This window comes from Parus major, chromosome 3 (genome assembly GCF_001522545.3).
Source record: "Parus major isolate Abel chromosome 3, Parus_major1.1, whole genome shotgun sequence".
Classification (NCBI taxonomy): Eukaryota; Metazoa; Chordata; class Aves; order Passeriformes; family Paridae; genus Parus; species Parus major.
Window position 1 is genome coordinate 25740742 of NC_031770.1, and position 15046 is coordinate 25755787.

Here is a 15046-nt window from a genome sequence, read left to right on the forward strand (position 1 = left end):
TTATTAAATTGGGTGAACTGTATTCACTTAGGTTCAAATTAGTACATTTGTCACCAGAAATTTCCAAACAATTACATTATTCCTCTCACAGACAAGAGATTGTGAACACTGGCAAAGTTTAGACCTTCCTATTTTATACATGTTTCCATATGTTGGGCATGGAAGAGAAACATATAATTTCTTTCCCAAATGTATTCCCTCCTGTGTAATGCGAATGTATTACGTGTAATCATATTCCAAGGCAATAAGATTAGACAAATTACTGTACTCTAAAAAGTGACATTAAAAATTGCCTCTCCATCTTTATTAGCTTACCTTTTCTCAGTCAAATATATTTGGCTTACAAGAAAAATGATGTTTTTCATTCTGACCTCAGGCTTCCCAAATTCAAACAGAGCTATGGGTCAACAGCTGAATGAGAAAAGGTTTGTCAGAATGATTCAGATCCTTTTTGACACCTCAACATCTTCAAATTACTGCTTATGTCAGGCATAAGTGAAAGGCTGGGAACAAGCACATGGTTCAGATGATGATCTGTGCACAGGAATTCAAATAATTCTGATCCACTCCATGTGAAATGCAAAAGGAACATAACTTTTTTTTGTCACTGTAGTTACAGCAAAAGAGTAAGGCAAGAGTCAGCCAATGTAATGTAATTAGTTAGAAATGTTTTATATTAGCTTTACATAGTAGAGTGAATGCAAATCTTTTCTTCATGTTTTTTGCCAAAAGATGTTTTGGAGACTATCTGTAGGCAACACATACCAGGCAAAGTGATTTTGCTACATGGTTATTAAAAAACAATACTGCCACAATTGCTTGGCTAGAAAGGGCTGTACAGAAGCTGTCTTCCTTCTGATGGCTTTGGGCAGCAGCAGAAGTAAGGGATACCACATGGGCTTCTGTGTAATTTCAAACCTGACAGTTCTCCCTCCAACTGGCAGAAGCCCAGGAGCAGCTTTCCAGGCCTGTCTGGGTCCTGAAGGATGTGTTTGGTAGAAAAATGAAATTATCTCCTTTTCAGCTTCATGGTAATTTTAATAAAGTGTTAATAGAGCTGAGCATGTAGGCTTTAACCTTGAAATTACCATTGGCCACAAGATGAAGAGCAAAAATAAGATATCTGTAAAGTGGCACATGCAAGACAATTCACAACAACCCACAGCTGCAGCTTCATTTAGGGGCAGCCATCTCCTGATGTGCTTGGGCTAGCTTCCCGTTTCAGGGCACAGAGGGGTATGTATGGTTGCTGCAGCCTTGCTGCAGTTCTGGGGACCCTTCATGAAACCTACAGGTAGGGAACATCCTGTTCCATCCTCTAGCTATGGGGCACTGGGACCTGAAACTGTGACTGCAGAGAGAGACGTTTCCTCTAGAGGTAGGGAAAAAAGCAATTAAGGGAAAGTCATATTGAATTAAAGGAAACAAATAAGTAGCCAAAATAGAGCAGCTCCTGGTGAGATGGAGGAGATGGTGGCCAGTTCCACACAGTTCCACACCACTGGCTCAGCACTGCTTTACACTGTGAATGAGCTGTTTGTGCTTCTTCAGGCTTGGTGGCTTTGAACAAGAGACACAATTGGAGGGACTGTTTCTGGCAGGCTTTGGCTGTGGCTGAGGGCAGACGTCCCGGCTGGTGGGAGACACCTGGTGGGTCAGTGGAGCAGAAACGTGTGGGTGGGACAGCCTGGTTGCCATCATTGCTGCTGGCAGGTTTGGGGTGCCACAGCTGCTCCTTCTCACACAGGCAAATTCACCAGTCTCACATGCAACCAGGTGATGGCAAAGCTCTCCAACCTGGCTGGAAATGGCTGGATGGCAACCCTAGAAGTAGACCATAGAAATGCTGCTTCATAGAGGCCATGTGTTCTATTCTGTTTCATAGCAACCAGCCCATGGCTGGAACTCAATAAGCTTTAGCTACCATGAGCTGTTTTGTGCCTTCCATCGGGACTCTTTCTCTATGCTTTAGCTCTTGTTTTTCCATCTTGTGGGCATCAACAGAAAGCTGTAAACAGGAGGATCTGGGCTGAGCACCAGGTGGGAAAACAGGAGCTCTCCAATGGTGGTCCATGCCCTCTGTTGTGGTGCAAGCGTGACATCATATCAACTTTCACTTGTAAAAGTGGGAATAATACTCACTTCCCCCTTCTCATAATCAGTCTGTTTGCACAGTGCTGGGAAATTCTAAAATTGAGCTTAATGACATTTCTTTCCTGGAAATCCCCAGGATGACAGTACATCAGCAAAAAAGTATTGACATGGTCTGGGTACCTCCTGATGTGTTGTGACAGGAGGCTTCACTGCTCATGATACTGTCACAGCCCAGGTAACTGGCACAGCAAGGGCAAATGAACAAAATACACAGGATAGGGAATTTTTTGGTTATCGAGTAAACTGGAGAAACTCAGTCCACAGAACTACTTTTCAGGAGGAATATTGTGATTTGAAATTTTGTTCTCTGATTGTTTTATGTAAAACATTTGTTGAAAATTAAAACAACTTAATTTGAAATAGGTCACAGGCAGTCTGAGCAAGTAAGTGAACAGTGTTTTAACAAAGTGTAATTACATCAGCTCACAGATGGCATTCTGAGTTTTGTAAAGCTTGTTCTTCTTTTAGGTTTAGCACTTGGGATTAAAGACAGTACAGTATAACTTAAAAGATTTAAGAATTATACTCTAGGAAGTCATGCTGTAATAAGCTTTAGATCAACAGTTCATATAGCATCATGGGATTCTTAGACCCCCAAGAGAAAGAGTCCTAATATACTGTAACCTGCAACTTTCCCCTTGAAATGTCTTAGTTCTGAAAAGCAATAAACCAGTCTGGACTAAGTTACTGAAGGTCTTTGAAGTACTGGAAGACCCATAAATAAGGTGAGTACTTTGGAAGGGGGGGCTCATTTTGTGGTGTGCATATACAACTATTTCATAGTCAAGTTGATTTGTAGCTGCCTGTATGTCAGTTTCCTGGGAGCAATAAATCTTCATTCAAGCAAAACTAAAATGTCACCAGTATTTATTTCACGCATTTTTTACCCCATCAGGAGAAGCAAAAGTCAGCATTCATGTAAACTTCTATGCCCAACTTGCAGCTCTGTGCTAAAACTATGCTTCATAGTATGAAATTTTTGTAAATCTAAAATGTAAACATTGGGTAACAGATGTACCATTGCATGGCCAAAAAAGAGCGGTAACTGTCACTGGAGAAATAAAACTGAGTTATTGTTTCCAGTTTCAAAAGAACAGCAACAAGTCTAAAAAACTATATGTGATCTTTGTCCTTTTTTCCCCCTCAGACACCTGCACTCATCTAATGTTTCACTGAGCCCTGAAAAATAAATGCATAGCTTCACTCTCCTAATCCATGTGGCTCCAGAGACCACTGTTACATGAGAACTTAAACTGATGATGCTGAGCGTCCTAGGGGCAGCTTAATCTTTTTTAATTCAAATCAACTGAGTCCCATGTGGCGCTAGGATGATACTCTATATGCTGCAATCAGACTGACCTAGACTTCTTGTGCTCTAAATGATTAATGAAACTGCCTCCTAGTTTGTTTCTATGGTGATCCGAAACTTGACACGATGTAGGAATCTGCCATTCATGCTGAATGAAACGAGAAGGAGATAGCCCAGGAACAAAACTCCATCAGTTGTACAGAGAAGGCTCAATTTTAAGTCATTAGTCTCCTTGTACTTGGGTTGTTGACTCTGCAAAATAAGAGTGAGATAAAATATCCAAGTTAATATAGCTTTAATTGGGTAGTTTACTAGTAAATTGTTTCAGTATTAGAAAAAGGGGTTACTCTGAAAAGAGCTTTCTAAGTTTTCTTTCAATGGCCAAATGTGGGACAATACTAGAGCAAGTCTGCAGTTTCCTATTCTGATTCCTATTCCTATGCAGATTCCTAAGCTGATTCAACTGTGAAAGCCTTTAATGCAGCCTGCAATGCCTTTAAATAGTGTAAATAATGCTCTAAGAAAAATTAAAACCAAAACTTAGGAAAAAATGAAATCTATGTTCCGGTTTTATTGAGTCCATGAAGAAAACTTCTTGTATCCTGCATTTTGGTACTGCCATTTCAAATAAGGAGTGATTTACTTCACTACAGTGCTTTGAGACTTTCAAAGCAAATAAATTACTTTCAATTTCATTTCCAGAGGGAGCACATTACCAGACTTTTAAATATTTTAGGTAGTCCTGGAACCACTGATGAATATCTTTAGACACACTTAGGTCTATCTATAGTGCTAAGGTAAAAAGCACTTGAAAAATAATCAGCAAATTAGCGTAGCTGCCACACCAGCCAAAACACCATGAAGCCCAGATCAAAAAATCTGCCTGAATTTTTGCTCAGAGAGCCAGGGTAGCCATGAGGCTATTGCTAAATTGTAGGCAGTGCTGGCATTAGTTAGTTACTGAAGTTGACTTGGTTGTGCTACTGCTGTAGCTTGAGTGTATTTAGAGCAGGACTCATCTTTGCTCTTTTCTATTCCCAGGCAAACACATTTGAGCCCTTGTTGAGCCAAACCTCAAAGACCATCTAAAGATGTGCAAAAGCAAAGGTTTTCTGAAGATAGGGAGAGCAGTGGAGTCCTACAAGCTCTGGGATAATTTGAGGTGCTCTTTCTGCCTCTGTCACTTAACACTGCCTTTATTGCCTCCCTTCCAAACACTGCTTTTTGTCCTTTCACCACATCCTGTCTCTCCACCAACACAGTGAGAGATGCTGCTGCTCTTTTCCCTTCCATGTCTGTTTAAAGGGAACACTGTTGGCTGTGTGTTTGCCTCTGGTGAGGCTACTCCAGTACTGATCTCACTGCATCTCTCAACAGCTTTTCAGGAGGGCATAGCACACCCAAATCATCTCATCGCTTCATCTGGAATCAATCACAGAAGGTCCACTGATGTCAAGAAAACTATGCTCATTTGCATCAGCACGTGACCTGGTCCTATCTCTTTGTGGTCTTTAGATCAACAGTGCTCCCATTGGGATTCATGATCTCAGAGGAATCTAAACCCACTTTCTAACCTATTTAACCAGTGTCTGCCATTTTTCTTTCCTATCATAAAAATCATTGTGGCTACTGGCCCAAATTCATAACAGTGCAAATTCTTTTGATATGACTCTGAGGCATTTTTCTTGATATTGCACCCTGCATTCCGAGACTTAGCAGGGGGTCTAACTGGTACTGTATTTCTTAATAAATCAGTTACCTTTGCAGATGTAAAATATTTCATGTCCAGAATTTTGAAAGGAATCTGAAGTACTTAGTATTTTCAGATAAGACTTGATAGACATTGCCCCTGTATTTCTTCAGCTGTTTTTGAAAATCCTTGTTTATGTAATTGCCACATGAAGATATTATGGTGCAATGGTTTGCATTTTTACCAAGTTTTATTTCCTAGGATTAGACAATATTCTAAGTACTTCAATTACCATTTTTAGAAGAAAAGGCAGAGAGAAACAGAAATTCTTTAGGATTCCCCAGACAACAAAATCTACTATGCTGCACCCAGATTCTATATTTGCGAGAATTCTCTTATGAGGGAAGAGTTTGAATTTGCTTAGAATATCTTTGATTAGTAATAATAACTCTGTAAGTACATGTCTCATTGGGGTTCTTAGAAGGATTACTGGAAAAAACAGTAATATTCCCTGGGAAAAAAAAAAAAGAAAAAGTTTTGTTTGTTTTTGCAAGAAACAGAGAGAAAAAGTTTTCAAACAGAATAAGAATATTTGACGGCTGTACAGGTCTCTTTGGAAGTACATGAGTTCCTGTGATGCCTGTTTGGGAGAAACTTCCCTTCATGGGTTTCTGCATACTAGGCCTTTGAGTTCTGTTTATTTTGCTTCATTCTAATGAAAATAATTTGTCAGACCAGTGGGAGAGGGACAGTGGCAGTCTTCTTATCAGGGTCCTCAACTGGGATGCAGGAGACCCATGTTCAAGTCACTGCTTCAAAACATATGGGCCAAATTCCTGCAGTTTGTGTCTGCAGAACAGCACTTCTCAGATGAGGATTCAGTGACCATAATGATCACAGGCCCTGTCTTTTTGTATATAAAACCACTCAGGAAGGAGGTGAGAAATTGAACAGCATTGAGTCAATTATTTTGGCTCATGTCCTTTTTTGGAGGTAAGCCTGCATGACAAACCTTAGTGTCTTCTGCTACTGCCATTCCAGGGAAGCAGCCTGCTTCCTGGGAAGGTGAACTTAGCACAGTCATCATTTCTCTGTGTTTGTGTCCTTTCCAAGCAATTAAACCTGAGCTTCTAGGGCAAAAATTAAGAACTTGTTTACATTTGTGAGCAGCAGAATCACCTTGCTGAGGATTCTGCCAGGGCCGCCAGGTGAATTTGATGCCACCTGCCAGAAGCCATGCTGCCAGAAATTTTCATTCTCTGAACTTAAGTCTCAGGCTCATTTTGGAATAAAAAAGTGCATTGATCAATATATCAGTGGGACTCTGCTTCTTACATGTGGCACATTTTTGGGAAACAAAGGCTTTGCATCCTCTCAGTCAGGAGAATGCTCACTCTCCTGGCAAATGGTTCACAACCATTGTGGTGGGAGCCACAAGCTCTGCTGGGAGATTTTAGCAGACTTCATGCCAGTGTTTGAAGAAAATTAAGTCCTGTGATTCTCATGGGAACAGAAAATACCTGTTTCCAGTTCAAGGAGACAGTGCCAGAATGCAGACATGAAGAAAAAAGTCCAAACAGGACTCTAACAGTAGTGCCAATGATCCCTTAAATCTTCATGGCAGGAATGTGTCTTGTTACAATGGCTCCAGTAATATTTTCCCTGAGACAAGGATAATTTCCATTATTCTAATGTTTCTTTCTATATCTTCTGAAGACTATGTGTGCAGAGTGGGAGGGCATATCTTCATTTTTGTGAGTAGTGACAAGTGTTGAGATATCAGTTTGAAATCACTCACAACTGGAATATACTTAAAATCCTGTAAATCTGAGGAACCAGTAATCACATATGAGTAGAGAAACTGTCAGTCTTGTTAGGAGGGGACATTGTATACCTTTTTTTTGTACAGAGTGGCTCCTGCCTGCTCCCATTGGCAGCTGAGGGATAGCCTGTGTTAGCACATGGACTTAGAGAACAGCATGAGGATTTGTGATGACTAATTATTTGAATATGAATCAACAATGCAATGCTGTGGCAAAACAAGGCAAATACTCAGCATTGAGTCACATTAATAAGAATGTCACGCATTAAAGAAATGAGGTAATTATTCTGGTCTACTTCACTTGATAAGACTCCTTTGGAACACTGCATGCTGTTGTGAACACCACATTAAGAAAGAAATACATACTAATTGGAGAACTCAGAAGAGAACAACAAAAATAAAAAATGATTTGGAAAATAACCCTTAAGTGTATGACTGTTCATAAACACATGAAGTGCCATAAAAAAAGGAGCAGTTATTCTTATTATCTTAATTCTATACTAATACAGTCATTAAGTACAGAAGAAATTGAAATGGACAATGCCAGGGTTACAGGCTGAAATGCAGCACAGAAACAATACTTCCAGAGAAAGAGGTTGAAAAACCTCTTGGCATCACCATTTGTGGAAACAAACTGAACAAGCCTGGACAGTAGAAATGGGATTTCATTCTCCAAATGTTCCTGAGGTTTCCAAAATTAGCTTCATGTCAAATCAGAAAATGTCTACATTCTCTGTAGAGGAAAATCCTATGAAAATGGCACATTAAATAAAAGCTTTCTGTTTGACAAATGTATATAAAATGAAATTATTTCCTATTTCATACTATAATGAAAAGTGATGTGGAAAGGAAAAACCAAAACAATTATCCTAAAGGTGACAAAATGGAATATGTCCACAATATCCTCAAACATGAAAAGGAGATTTAAAAAGAATGAAAAGCATGATATCATAAAGTAATTTCAACTTTCAGTTGAACATTATTTTAAATTAAGTGAATGATTTATTTTATCTTATTTTATTGTACCTAATTTACTTTTTGAGACAACTTTGTGAGTCACATGGTCACCAGGGAAGATTTAGGATATGTATTTCCTGTTTTGAGACTTGTAAAGTTATTGTATAGCAAGGGAAACAAAGGAATGTCTCTGAGGGTTGCTCTTGAAATTAGAAGGTGCTTTTGGAGACAGTACTCTCTACTTCCAGTTTTTAACAATTTATTTCTAGTACTTGTAAAATATCTGAGAAAGAACACAGATATAAAATTCGTGCACTGCTGTTGATCAAACACGCAATTTAACATACACTGTGTTAGTTTTCAGCAGTAAAACTGTCCAATTTAAAATCTTATTGTGGCTTTTTATATATTATGTAGGAAAAAGATAATTTTTAGAAATTTCCACTATAAGCTACTAGAACAAACAATGAGAAGGACAATATAGCTGTATAAGACATATACTGGATGCTGCTTTTTTGGCCTTCATGGTTAGTTCTCTGAGCGTGGCACTCAGCCTTTGCAGCCCTGGGGATATCAGTAACACAAAGATTGCCCCATGCCAGCTGCAATGACCTGCACCCTACAGCTCTATCTATCACATAAAAATGTACTGCTCTGCTACTGTCACTTTTCACAGCTCCATCTCAATATCTCTCTTCAGGTTTCCTGCCGACTGACAATGTCAGTTAGAACATTTCACACAATTTTTCTTCTCTGTGTGTGAAATTACATATCCAAGAACTGTGAAAAGAGAATCAGCAGGCTTCTGGTGCTCTTTCTCTATAAGAACTAGCCACCATCTAAGAAAGCAGCACAAGGCAATAGCTCCAGGGAAAAAATCTATGAATACTTGTTCACATTTTAAAACACATCTGTTATGATTCTCTTCAAACTATTTGTTGTTAGAAAAGAAGGCCCACAGACACTACTTACATTAAGCAATTTTAAAAGATATTAGCAGAGAGTAATTCCTAAATTCTTAATTTTCAGTATTTTGACTGGAAAGATGATTCTAAGAATAACATTTATCCAGACAATTCCAAATTTTACATAGTGCTTACTGACAACATACAGACTAAGAATTATTTACTTGATAATTTCACTCAAGTAAATATGGAAGGTTTATAAACAACACACAGGACAAAAAGGAGGAAAAATATATTTACAGACAACCATTATCTTATTCCTTCTGCTCAGAAGGTAAAAGTAAAAGTAAAAGTAAAAGTAAAAGTAAAAGTAAAAGTAAAAGTAAAAGTAAAAGTAAAAGTAAAAGTNGTAAAAGTAAAAGTAAAAGTAAAAGTAAAAGTAAAAGTAAAAGTAAAAGTAAAAGTAAAAGTAAAAGTAAAAGTGGGATAGATGTTATAGCCACAGACCCTTGGCTTTTTCCTCTTTGCCACTGACTTAGGAAAAAGACAATAACTTATTCACCAAAATACAGCCAACCCATTTTCATTAGGTTCAGTGAACACATTGCACAGCTATTTTCCCCGAGGTACGAGGGAGAGGCCAGGTGAGGGTACTGAGCATGGTGAAGATATTTGGAATCCCTTGCCATGTCTTACATCTCTGGCTTGATTATTTTGAGTCATTGAGATTATGCCCTTTGAGCCACAGCACTAACCCATCTCCCAGAGATGGGGCTATGAGTGAGACATGCAGTCCACATGTACATTTTCTCACATGATTCCCAAAGTACCCCTAAAGAGCCAACAAAGAAAAGGAAGATCAACACGAGCAAATCCAATTTACAGTTAGTTAGAGAGACGGAACAAGGATTTACTCCAAAAACTTCCTTTCTGCTTGTAAAGCAGCAACCAAACTCCCACCCAGGAGGCATTCATGCCATCTACTTCAAATGCTTACACAGAAATACCCATGGTGAGAGGGAATTTTGTATATTCTTTTTTCTCCCATTAATGCAATTGAACATTTGGGAAACAAGGACAAGAGGAAGCTTCTTACTGATTGCAAGAACTTATTCTGGGGGTGTTTGACTGAAATCTGAAGAAAGAAAACATTTGCTCATTAAGGAATACAGTGGAAATGGAAATGCTTGTGCCATGCTGAAACCCTGTCTGTAATGTATCAAGTAAGTGAGGATTGATAAAAATGAGTGCCACATAACAATTGCCCCCACTTTAAATAATTTTACAGTAATTAATTCCTATTAATGTAAATTTGATTTTGTGTAAGTTTTAAAATTTCATTTCTTGCTAGTGTTTGTTCTTTTCTTTGCCTATTTCCTAAGCAGTCCCTGCCACTAAGACAATGTTCTTATGTCTAAATTATGCTGCTCTTAGCATCAAATTTCAGGCAGTTTTTAATTATGAAAAATTAAGTATGTAACTTAGAGCTTCCCCAGGATAATCTTTGCATATGTTACCAGGACTTTAACACACAAATAAGTCTTGCAGTCCTTGGAAGAGATCTGTGGGCTATATTTTTACATTAATAAACTGTTCTTGTACACTTTCTCCAGTCTATTAACATGAACAGTCTCTTCTTTAGAACTAGACACAAAAGTCCTCTCTGATTTTATCTGACTGTCATGGTGATCCATTTAATATATTGTCTGCTTTGTAACAGTTTATGTCCATTACCTAGAAAGTGGTAAAGAGGTTTTTATTTTTATTAGCAACAAACACAGTCAATGGGGGTTTCATATCATACTGTGGGTTTCTTTCCCTTGCAGGGAACTGAAGGGTAAAGCAGAACTGCAGGAGAATTGATACCCTTCCTAAACATTCTAGTTATTGTCCTGGGGACATTAAGTGTTCTAGTGCCACAGGTAGCACTAGAATATTTCTAGAAACAAAGAAATATTTTAAACCCCAGAAACCCATTCAAGTTACAGGTGACCTGACACACTGTACTGGTAGATTTTCATAATGGGTTCCAAGATTTGGACTTTCAAACCCAGTTTAGGCAGGGCTTGTATCCAAAAGTCAATCCAGGAAGGAAAGGTGAGTGTCAGTCTTGTTTTCTAGCATGTCCTATGCACTGAAGAATTTTTATTTTGCCTTTTGAAAACAATGAGACAATTATGAGTTTTAATTTTGTATCTATTCACTTTTATACATGGGTGTCCAGCCTTGAAAGGCTGTTCTCTATAACAACTAATATTTAATCTTTTAAATGTGAGCTTTTGGTGCAGACTACCATGCTTCTGTGCTGTGTAGGATCAAACTACTTGTCAGGGCAGCAAATTTGATTTGCACTAGGAAAAGGATATTATGCATATAAAATTTCACAGTTCGTTTTACATCCTAATCATCAGAAGCCCTTATTTGAGGTCTGAACCAGAGGGATTTGCTGCTCAGAAAATCAGTGTATCCAATATCAAAATATTTCAAAAAGTTAATTTCATTTCATCCTTCCAAAGTCAGTTAATGAAAGGTGCAATTCTAGTGAATAGTCTTTGGTCACAAAACTCTGAGTCCTCTTTAGTTTCATTAAGAAAGTGAATTAATGTAATGTTAGATGCTGACATTTAAGGGTCACTGCACTCCTATACATTGCAATAGAATGGATACCCATTAAAAATATTGTAAGACTAATCCTGCAAAGGGTGAATCAGAAGCTGAGGATGCTCAGGCCTCCTTAGGGGCTACTGATTTCTAGAACAATCTCTAATGACTTAGCTCTGCTCTTCTAATGCTCATGTTCTCCATTTTGTTGTGACTGCTCCTTGCTCCTGGCTCATTGTGAGCTCCACAGAGATCAAAACCCTGCCTCCAGGGATGTGTCTGAACCCATATTCATTTCCACTGAAGAAACAATGAATATTGTCAGAAAAATCCCTACTACTCAAAATTAGGTGGGGGAATGTCCTCTTTTTCCTTTGTTGAGGTGGTTCAGAAGCAAAGTGATTTGAAAACTCTGTGAGGGAGACCTGTCAGCATTTTTCTTCATGGTTACAGACAGGAAAAAAAGAGCAGAGTACTTGGATGAGATTAATCTGTCATGGCAACGGTATTTATTTTATTTACTTAAATCTTGGTTCTCCCACCTCTTCTCTCTACAGCTGTGGACCACTATTGGTATATCTTTCTTTATTTATAACATTCTGAAGTAAAATATCTTTAGTGTTGCTAATTTTTGGACCTGAGTGTGTCTGAGACACTGTGCCACTGGCGGAGTGCAGTTTGGTCTTCTAGTAGAACCCATGAAACTTTAGGGTCAGCAAAGGCTTAAACTGCTGCACCTCCACACTGGGTTAAAGGTGCTGCAGACCTCAAGCTGATGCAGAGGATGACAATCATACAGCCTCAGGTCTGCTCTTTTGCCCACATTAGTGAGTGTCTTCACTGTGGCTGCTGAACTCATCCAGTCCCCAGTTGCTGGAATATATGTTCCATTTTTATAAAGAAAATGAAAAAGCATCAAGTCTTAGTTCTGTGTTGGTGCTCTGTTCATGTGTTACTCACCCAGTGTGAACTCAGCAGTTCAGGGTGCTCAGGCTGTCTTCTTACTGCTGCCATTGTCCTCATGAGTAACAAAACCCCCTTCATTGTTCAGAGCTCTCCACCCAAAATTCTCCTCAGAGAACTGAACCTCTGAGTCCAATCCTTAGTTAGAGTCCTCTTAAACGATGCACAAAAGTGGCAAGGGGAAGCTGAGAGTTGGATGCTGACCTGAGAGTCAGCATGGACTTGCAGTAAAATCACAGGCAAGTCACTTCATATTCAGTTGTTCTATCTGTACTGATTCTCTCTGAACTCTGAAGACCATGACTGAGACATGAATGCAGTCATCAAACCTGAGTACCAGCTTTAATAAAACCCTAACTGAGAAGAAAGCCATTAAAACCTAACTAATATCCATACTTTGGCACATACTTATGGAAAATTATTAGCATTTTAATTATAATAAGATAATTCATGTTTTTAAAATGTCAGAATAATAAAATTTGATTGTTATGATTAATTCAGTTTTAAATCACAATCCTGTTGTGATTAAGTTAATGTGGGTCTTGATACAGTCATTTAGTAAGGTCAGTTAAATCCTAGACACATTTAAAACTGCAAATTGCAGAATTTGTTTTATCATAACATCTAGTTCTGAAAAACAGAGTGTTGCAGAAAAAATTTACTTATTATATGCAGAGTTTTAATAGTTTCCAGATAGTTCTCTATACCTTTGGCATAATTTAAGTCTCTAAACTTCCCTAGATATTGTGGTGCACAAGAATAGGTTGATCAAGATAAATAAATCCAGAAATCCAAAATGAGCCTATCTAGCATTTTCCAAATGATGCCTGTGCTAGAAGATGAAGTCCTTTAGGATTTCTCAATATGTACATTTATTATATTACAATGTCATACAACAGTATTGTTGATAAGACCCACTTTTTGAAAGAAATATATGCACATCCTGCTTCAAGGCAGAACAACCATTTCAGCCCAAGAGCCAGAAATCACTACTAAAAATACAGAGTTCACCGTTCTAAACTACTAGTTATGCAGTGGAGCAGTAAAGTACATCAGACTCCTGGTCTTCATCAGCACCTCTCCCTTTCCACTTCCACTTCAATCCCGTCCTCACACAAGGATTCATTGTGAATCTTCTACTTCATTGAAGTCGAAGACTGTCTGGGCAGTCACTCCTTGCAGTCATTTCTGCCCCTGTGGTTGTAGCAGCAGAGTCAACTGAGGAGAACAGATACTTCAAGTTATTTTAGACAGGAAGTCAGGAAGCTACATGACCAGCCTGGAAGAGGCTGCTTGCATCAAGCTCAAATGAGGCCTGTGTTCTTTTGTATCACACTGACCTGTTTTTTCTCTAAAGGTTGTCACAGCTTTGAAATTATTGTTAACAAAGTAGAAAATAATAGCCCTGTGACTGTCTTTACATCTAGAGGACAGTACCAGAGAACTGTGTAAAATACAAGTAATCAAGATGCATAAATCAGTGTCAGTGTTTCATTACCACATCTTATGACCAGCTAGTTTTCCAGGTTTCAGCCAGCACTTGTAATGAGTCATTGGCAACTAGCAGAGAAAATGCACATCAGTTACAGGCCTACCAAGGAGGTTAAGTATGAGCTCACTTAAAAAAATCCCTGAGATTTTGCAACAAGCAGTCACACACTGAGAATTCCATCCATGACATCTTATTCTTCTGTGAAGAAGAGTGAAGGTAAGTGGCATTTTTCTGCTCCTGTGACCAGAGCATGTAAGCACATATTTTAACCACAGATGGTAGCACCACCCCTTCTGAGGAACTGCTCTTTCCCTCTTTCTTTCTCATACCTTTCCCTCTGTAATTCTTATGCTACGAGAAATGTTTCCACAGGACTCTGTGGGTTTTATATATTGAAAGATCAAAGCCTCATATGGAGAGCTATTGGATTAACCAGGCTGACTTTTTACAGTCCCCAGGCACCAAATTTCAAGACCTACTTTCCAAGCCCTTTTTCAAATGGGACACGGGAGAGTTTGTACAGTGCTGGTATCCTCACAGTTCAAGCACATATCTGAACAGAGAAAACATTCATCCTTTTTGTTGCAGACACCCAATTGGATATGCTATATTCTTTCAACTGCTTGATTGCTATTTGGCAGTAGTTTCTGAACAATTTCAAATTTAATGGTTGTGTGTATCAAATAAAATGTCCGCAGTAAAGCAGACTCCAAGGATATGCATATTTTATGCTTAGATCTAAAATTAATAACTGCTGTTAGTACAAATAAGTAAAAGAAGTAATATGTCATCACTGGACTTTTGTTTAGACTACTTTATGTGATATCTGCTCTACATCAAGCAATACAAACATTCTTCTCTCTGGCTCCTATATTAGTACATATATTTGAGATGAAAATAGTATAACAGGAAAAGCAACCTGCTATTCTTTTGATTTTGACTAAAATACTTTTTTCAAGAAAAAAATAATATATTTAAAGTAATAGAGAAACACTTTTCTTCATCTCATGAACTTTCAAGGCTCTCCTCTGAAGCCACGGGGATTTGAGAACAGTCTGGGCTAATCCATAGGTAGGATACAGTGAGGTGCAGAAACTACTCACAATGAAACATATCACATATCACATCCATCCATCCATCCATCCATCCATCC

The 15046-nt window shown here is 38.4% G+C and overlaps 1 long non-coding RNA gene across 2 annotated transcripts in view; it reads right to left on the minus strand.

Moving 5' to 3' along the window:
* Nucleotides 1–215: 215 nt before the first annotated feature.
* LOC107201091 overlaps nt 216–15046 on the minus strand; it is a 91249-nt gene continuing 76418 nt past the window's right edge. For both annotated transcript variants that reach the window (XR_001520000.3, XR_004496797.1), the window contains exon 6: nt 216–3715. This is a non-coding gene — a long non-coding RNA (uncharacterized LOC107201091). The remainder of the gene's footprint in view (nt 3716–15046) is intronic.